Genomic DNA, 8,925 nt, shown 5'->3' with positions numbered 1-8,925 from the left:
TAAAATTAAAAAAAAAAATGGCTTTCTAGTCCTTTTGTTCCCTTCCAACCTTTTGGATCCCATCCCTTTAGCCAAAATTTTTAACAGTCCATTTGTCTCTTCAATCTATTCTCTTGGCTCTGATAAAACACAATCACTTGTTAGTCAAAAATTCTCTTCCATTTGCTTCTTCATTGCAAGCCAGTTCTTTCCCACCCTTTACATTGGTTGCTTTCAATGTCAAGTCCTCACTTTAGCCTTACAGGATGGCTCTCTAATTGGAACCCACGACATAATTGTACTTTCTCTCACTACCAATTTACCTTGATGCAAGGTCATTTTTTGGTACTGGCATGGCTAATTGAAATTCTCCCTTGATATCTCAGTTAAAAGGCATTTTCCCTATTAAACTTGCAAAACTGTTTGGATTTTTCTACAATACTGACTATATTCTGCCTTTATTCTAATTTGGCTCATCAACACAATGTTGATCATGAGCAAAAATACAAAGACAAAAAGAAAAAGTCCCATGTCTCCAAGGTGGGTGATAGGGGAGGGAAGGAAGGATGGATGGATGTGGAGTAATATGAATTGTGGAACAGAACTGGATCTGATTTCAATGAGGCAATAAACTTATCATTGCAGTTTGCTTCCCTTTCTGTGAAGTATAGACCTGGAGTACAGGAAAACTCTATGTTTTGTCCAGGTTCACATATTGTGCAAATTTATGTTTATTAATATCCCTCAAGAGAATATTTAATTCTTTTCAATACATGGTATTAACTTAACAGCTGTGTGACTGACAAAGTTATTACTGAAATTCAGTTTCCTCATCTGTAAAGTGAAATTAAATTAAAACATTTTTTAGCTGAACCCTGGAAATTTTCCCCCTACTTTACTTTTTTAAGTCTATAAAACTGAACAACGGACTTCTTCCTGTGAATTATTAATATATCTCCTCTGGGTCCTAGTACTATATGAAGCTCGACATTCTGGGAAATTTATCAGAGTCTGCAGTACAGCCTGAGCTGAGAAACACTGGAAAAGATAATTTTTAAGGTCTGAAATGTCACAGTTTTGTTAAGAGCAAAAAAAGAACACAGAACAAAAGGGGGAAATTATTTCAGTTTTTAATAACTTCCACATTACAACAGGAATCAAAATAGAAAGCTGTAGAAAAACAACCCATTTAAATGAGTAAAAACTTTGACTTAAAACAATTTGGGGAATTCTAAACATGACAACACTCATATTCGTTGCACCCACTTACCCTAGGAAACTGACAAAGATTTCGGACTTTCCCACAGCCATTTACAAGTAGCCCAGGTGAAATCTGATCTTTGCCTCTGATTCTGAGGACATAATGAACAGGAATTCTGGAACCTGATCCAAAATGTCAAATTTAATCTGGGCCCTTTGGTAGGAAATTAAGGGATGAAAATAGTTCTTATGTAACTCAGAAAATATGTGGTTGCAAATTTTACATAAAAACTAGAATGAAGCAAAAAAAAAATGCATTCAGAGTTGATATAGCTTTTATTCATATAAATCATTTGGAGTTGAAGTATGCCTTCCAATATTTATTATTATACCACAAACATTCTCGAAGGATTAGGTTCTTTAAAATGTGGTTTCTAAGTCAGTCCAAAAATCAAGGGCAAACAGGAGGGTACTGGTGGTTCCCAGCCAGCATAGAGAAGAATGGAGGAATGGGAATGGGGGAACAGGTACTTACTCTGAATGACTTTCAGGAAGCTCATCCATATCTGGAGATAAATGGGCAGTTTTTGTGCTGCCAACCTGACACTGTCTCTTAGTGCTATAAAGAAAAGGGAGGCCACACAAAGGAGATAGGCAGAACCTCATTAAAAATGGGATCTGATGACAGAAGCAAATGGCAGAGTTTTATTCAAATTAATTTGAGTAAAAATCTAATGTTTTGTGAGGATTAATTATAATATTTCTCCATAAAAGCCTGCAGTGCATTTTAATAAATAAAATATTTACTATTTTGGCTTTTCCTATTAATAATTTCACATAAGTGAGATTTACATTCAAGATCACTTTATCCAATGTAAATATAAAAGAGTTAACACGGAAGAATGTGGCCCTATGAGTCTATTTCCAACCTGAAAAAGAAAAAAAAAATGGATTAATATATATATGTTTAAATCTATATAGAAAAATAATTATTAAATAAAGGGACAATTTTCCTTTCAAGGACCCAGATAAGAATTTTTTTATATGCAAGGAGGGAAGGGAAAGAAAAGAACTCTTTCCTACTTAAGACATTCCCTGATCCCAAATGGGAGTGCTTTAAAACCTATGCTAGAATAGACGTTCCTTGAGCTCAGGGGCTGTATTGCTTTTATCTTGTATCCCCAGTGCCTGGCACACAGGCACTTACATACACTTTGAATAACTGATGGAAGCAATATTCTAAATCCAGAAAATTACTTTTATGCAATGAAGGGTTGATCTCAGGATCACATATTAGTTGATATTATAGAATCCAAAACAAGTTTTCTCATTATAATGTAGAAATTCTTTGTACTTATGACACATTTTCAGTTTCAGAAATTTTAATTCTTACAGCATTTATCTAGACCAAGCATGAAGAAGTAGCAAAAAAGGTATCAAGAAGGACACAGTTTCAAGTCCTTCTACTTCACAGGGTTTATCACCCAAAGCACATTATGGTAATGGTCTCTGGATTTTAAAATGGGTGAAGGAAGAGGACACACACACCCCAGGGCCCAAAGCAGATTAAAATAAAAATACAATGTAGATGATGTTAATCTGTGACTTTTTAAAAGTTAATAAACCGTGTCTGCTCCCTCCAAATCAGGGTTTCTATTTAAGAGTTTGACACCAGTGTTCTAAGGCAATTCTAATTCTCTTAAATTGCAGAGAAAAAAGGTCAATGCAGTTTTCTGTTCCAGGACTACCCAGCATCAATTAAATTACCTATCTACTATCAATCTATGATCATTCACAATCAATTTCTATCACCTTTTTTCCAATTTCTGAGAAAATGAATAAGTAGACACTGTACTATATCACATCTTTTAAAATACATCAGTAATGATTTTGTTGCATGATATCTATTAATGACATTCCTAAGTGTTAACAGGAAGCAGAAATCCTATCTTTTCTTTGTAGCTTGGCAAAGACAGTTTTACAAAACAATATAGATATTTAGATATTGGGAATAATTTGAATGGCTAATGCCATGTTCTACTGGAGCTTAGTCAATCATTTACTAATTACTATAAATTCATGAGAATCACCTATGACTTAATTGTTAACAATGTAATTTCTTGCATTAAAAATATTTACTTTGTCACAATTTGTCTTCCCCAAAATAAAAATGTTAAGTATCCTGAATAGCACATCGGTTGTATTAGCAATAAATTAATTTTAAGTTTTATTGATCATTCTTTCATTTTATATCACACTCATTTCTGATATACTCTCATATGCCCATGAAACTGAACTCTACATTGGAATAAATATAAGTGATGTTTAAATGGAAAATATTTAAAAATAAAAAGAATGTACCTGTCTGCTGAGAATAAAATTCTCTCTTCCCTCGCTCTACTAACAAGTATACATGGCAGAATCTAACACTGGTGTTTGAAAGGCAATAGTTGCAGTTGAAACTGAACATTAAGAAGCAGACATATGGGTTTTATCCGATCTAGACCTATTTGTATGTCCCCTTCTCACTACACCTCACCTTTTGGCACTATGCAACCCTGGGCTAGACAAAACATTGATTTTCAGCTATAAAGTAGAGAACACAATAAATCTTCTCTGCCCAAAGGTTGGACAAGTTGTTCTTTTAAGGTCCCTTAGAAGTGGGAGAAGCCATCAAATCGTAAGAGCTACTTTAAGAGACTTATTCCAACAAGTACTACCCAAGCTAGAAAGGTTAATAATAAGCACAGGTCCAACCAAAAATGTGTCAGAAGACCAGTTTCTACCCAGAGAGGCTCATCACCAAAAGTCTGGCCACCAGATAAGAAATTATCTGACCAAAGGGACTCATGAAAGAAAAAATATATCCATGACATATAATATCAAGAGTCAATCTGCATTTAGAGGGAATTACCAAATGGTTGAAATCAGAGATCTTTAGAAATTTTGAAGATGCATTCCAGTAACAGCATCCATCCATCTCACCATGTGTGCCACAAGAAGTGCTGAGCCTTCTGTCAATGATCATTGGAATTTTATCACTGGTCCAGCTACAAAATTCAATATATCAGACTTGAAATATTTTTAAAAATTTTATTGATATATTTTATTTTTACATCAATTTTACTTCCCAATATATCCCTCCCTTCCCCAACAAGTAAGCCATTCCTTGTAACAAAAATTAAAATGAAAGAGGAAAAAAAAAGCAGGTCAGCAAAGCAAACCAATGCATTGCCTGAATCCAAAAGTTCACTTAATTTTCCATTCTTAGCATATCCCACCTCAGCAGAGATGGGAGGGAGGTACATTTTTTCTCATCTTTTCCCTGGGGCATTGATGGGTCTTATAGAGTAACACAAGGCATACTTTTAGGTTTTTATTTTTTCAATTGTTATTACTGTTACTAGATAGACTGTTTTCCTGGTTTTGCTTACTTCACTCTGCAAATCAGTTCACAATTCTTCATATACTTCCTTGAAATCTTCATATTCATCATTTCTCAGAGCTAATTACAAACAATGTTTAGCCATTCCCCAATGGATGGTCATCTACTTTGAATTCAGTGGAGTAGGATCTGTGGCTTAAAGGGTATGAACACTTTAAAAGCATAATTCTAAATTTCATTAAGTCAAATAAGAGATCCACAAACTTTCTAATTTTTGTAAAAATGATAATTTAAGCTGAAATCTGAGAGTTGTTAAGATATTTTTAATGATCATTTCAAAGCATATAGAAATGCATGTGATTTGATATTTCAAAAAATTGGATGGAAAGGTTTCCATCTTCACATTTCCATTTAGCTCCACCTCACACACATTTTTAAGATATCCCCTTTTCAAGCACTCAAATCCATCACTTACATATAAAAAGAGGGAAGTTAGAATACCTGATCAGTTTTTAAGGTCTCTTAAATCTTCTGATCTATTTTTTTTTTCAAGAAGAGGCTCATTCTTTACTAGCAATAATAGCTAGGGTCGCTAGGCAGAGAGGCCTTCTGATCTATTTTTAAAGGATTCAATAAGTGCCTTATATAAAATATCTTGTCAAAAATCTCATTGGAAAATCCAATTCTATTATCATGAATTAGGTAAGAGGTTAATGGAGAAACCAAAAATCACATTGATCTGAGTTCATGTTCACAAGAGGAACATGGCAAAGTAGAAAAAGCACTGTACTTGGACTCAAAGGAAAATCAGGATTCAAGTATCAATTCTGCTAACAATGGCCTAAATGACCTCAGAAGTTACTTAATTGCTCCAGGCCTTAGTTCCTTAAATAAAAAAGAGGAGGTTGGACTAAACAGTGAAGCCAAGTCCCCTGTAATGTCAAAACTATTGTCATATGATCAGATTTAAAAAAAGGCATTGGCTGAGATGATCTCTTAGATCCCATTTAGAGCTAAATCCAAGAGTAGTGATATACTCTCCAAAAATGCAATTTCATATCAGGTGATCAGAGGCCTATAATCAGCAACAAAGTTTAGTGTCTTAAAATAAAAGCCATATTTGAATGTAGTCTTACTGGTCTATCAGTTATCTTGCAAATAAAAGATGACTACTGGGTACCAATTGTGAGTAGCACCTTCAACCACAAAAAACGGGTCATGTGGAAACATACCTCCATATTTTAATATATCTCAGTGATTTGGATACTCCATTGGTATATATCATAACCCTCCATGTGTTCTTAATGAACTGAGACCTGGAGAGTTAATTAAAAACATTATGTTAATAGCATTTTTTATTTATTAATTCCAACTAAATATTTTTCTATTCCTTCATAATATTGCCATTCTCACTTTATACAAGGTGAATTTAGTGAGTCACAACCAAACTGGCAATAACAAACTTAAGAATGTTCTTCCTTCCTCCCTCCCTCCTTTCCTTCCTTCCTTCAGGAGTAAGCACCACAGGTAATGAAAAAAAATATGGATAAAAATAAGAGAGCTTTACTTATTCAATGGTATATCGAGAAACTGAGTGTGTGTGTGTGTGTGTGTGATCATTATAATAAAATACATCAAATACCTAAGGTAAACAGAAAATCAAAACAAATATATAAGAAAAAGAGCCATTTCCTAATTGTTAAGTAGTCAAAGGACATGAAATTTTCAAAAGAATTGTAATTGTCAACCAGCATATGAAAGATTGCTTCCAGTTATTAATAAAAGAAATGAAAATTAAAATGCTTCATACCCATAAGCTGGAATAGCTAAAAGAAACAGTTGGTTCTGGTGGACGAATAGAAAGATATGTACAATAACATACTATTAACTCTTAAGTGGTTACAATCATTGGGGACATTTGGGGAAATTATGGAAAAATAAAATCCACTAACATAAAAATGTCTTACTACAAAGTATGTGAATTTTTAAAAAAGTATTGTGAGATTATATATATACATATATAAAATGTATTTTACTTTATAGATTTCAAAACATTAGAAACATAGGTTTCATAGTCACAAAGGAATCCAAAACAAAAAAGTTTAAGAATCCCTCTATGAAACTATTGATAATCTATGATCAATTATTCCCCATATATCCTTACATGTGAAAAGTCATGAACACAAAGATCTCAATTTATACCAAAATTTCCATAAAATAGCAAAAAACTGCAAATTATAAGCAGTGCACATCAACTGGGGAATGGCTGGGAAAATGTAGTATATTAATATAATTAAGATTTGCACTGTAAGAAATGGCTATGAAGAACACAGAAACAATGGGAAAACTTGAATGAACTGATGCAGAGCAAAATAAGCAGAAACAAGAATACTGTACACAATGAGCACAATAATAGAAACCAAAAAGACTATAAATGAATCTAAACTTTGAGGAATCATAATTACTAATCTTGGTCCCAGAGAAAAGATGAATTGCACTCCTCCATCCTTTTTCAAAAAAAGGGTGGTTCACCATTTTTTTCCTAGTCATATTTGACTCTTTGTGGCCTCGTTTGGGATTTTCTTTTCAAAGATATTTGAGTGTTTTGCTATTTTCTTAACCAGACCATTTTATATATGAAGAAACTGAGGCAAACAAGGTTACATGATTTGCCCAGGGTCACACAGCTAATGCCTGAGACAGGATTGCAACTTAGGAAGGTAAATCTTCCTGACTCCAGGTCTGACAGTCTATTAGCCCACTATCAAAAAATAGAGGACTCCTAATTCAGAAAGTTTTTACGTATCATAAGATGCAGTCACTGGCTGTTGGCATAGCCTAATAAACTATTTTGCTTTGTTGGAAAGGAGGATCAAATGTGATGTAAAAAACAAAACAAAACATAAAATAAAACTTGAGTTTTAATAAGTACCCTAACAAATCTAAAATATATATTACAAAGTTGGTTCCTCAAATCTGCCTTTTATAAAATCTAATACGGCTTATCACCACTTTAAAAATATATAAGACTACTTTATATTTCCTTATCATTAAGATTTTAAATTTTAAGTATGAAGTCAACATTCAATTCACTGCTGTAGCTGGAAAGGGGACAATGTGAATGGGATTCTGATTTTTTTCTTCCATAAAAACCTTACCTTCTGTTCTAAGAATCAATACTAACTATTGGTTCCAAGGCAGAAGAGTGTTAAGGATCAGGCAGTTATGGTTAAGTGACTTGCCCAGGGTCATACAGCTAGGAACTGTTGGAGGCCATATTAGAATCCAGGACCAACCATCTGTAGGCCTGGCTTTCAAATGAGTGGGCCACCTAGCTGCCTTCTGGATTCTGATTTATAAACTGACTAAAATTTAAAGGTTCCAACTCTAGAACTTTAAAACAGTTTATTATTTGCTTAGAATATGAAGGAAGAACACACAAATTCTGTCCAACCAAAATTTAATAAGATTCAAACTCTCAACAAACTAAATGCAAAAGAAATTGATGGAAACATTCTCTTTTAAAGGTAAGAGCCTAAGAAAATCTCCTAATTGTTTTGACTAAACGGCCAATTTCAAATAAAAGACATACATATAAAATGAGCTCTTTAAGAAAGGCATAAAATAAGGGTAAACATTAAGAAACATTACACTAAATTACAATATTAAAAATAATTACTATGATTTTTATTAACATTTCTTTCAGTTCAACTGATCTTTTTATTGATTGTGGTCATTACTTATCTGTCCTTTTGTTTTTATTCTCTTGATCATGAATTTTACTCAAATGGGAGGTAAACAATAAAGGGTCCTCAAAAAAAATCTCAGCCTTCAATCATATGGTGAAGGGACAGAAGTGGGGGGAAATTTTTCATTAAATAATAGCTCAGCAGATATTAAATAAAACCAAACAAAGTTACATACCAGAAAAGGTTATCTTGAATTCAGCATTCCTATTCTGATCACATCTTTTCTCCTGAATTACAAATGGAACAAATTTTAGGAAACGTCATCCATATTTTCTTATTTTACCATCATCTTAGGAAGAGAATAGAACCACATTAGGCCATTAAAAATTCCTAGCTTATAGAAAAAAATAAAATGAAGACTCACATGGAATTATGAATATGCACTGCTGAAGCAAGCACCTCATATGGCATTATGATAGAATTTAGTAATCACAAGTACAATAACCACCTTTTAGTCTACATTAACCTGAGATATAAATCTGACACATTTAAGTAAAACATAGTTTTGCTTTTGTATCATTCCCCCAACATTTAATAAAATTTCCAAAACTAAAAAACAAGCAGTCTGACCATGGTTTAATAATCAACTTCACATAAGCTAAAATTAGCTTT

At 33.1% G+C, this 8,925-nt stretch overlaps 1 long non-coding RNA gene across 1 annotated transcript; it reads right to left on the bottom strand.

Annotated features, from left to right (window-relative positions):
* Positions 1-1,086: 1,086 nt before the first annotated feature.
* On the bottom strand, positions 1,087-8,615 carry LOC123238895. The gene is made up of 3 exons (XR_006505715.1): positions 8,489-8,615; positions 4,094-4,229; positions 1,087-2,108 (listed from the first exon to the last, which is right to left on the bottom strand). It is a non-coding gene; the product is annotated as an uncharacterized LOC123238895 (long non-coding RNA).
* Between the last annotated feature and the right edge of the window lie 310 nt (positions 8,616-8,925).

The sequence above is a fragment of the Gracilinanus agilis genome, chromosome 3, assembly GCF_016433145.1.
Source record: "Gracilinanus agilis isolate LMUSP501 chromosome 3, AgileGrace, whole genome shotgun sequence".
Lineage (NCBI taxonomy): Eukaryota > Metazoa > Chordata > Mammalia > Didelphimorphia > Didelphidae > Gracilinanus > Gracilinanus agilis.
This window is presented reverse-complemented; position numbering and strand designations above follow the sequence as displayed.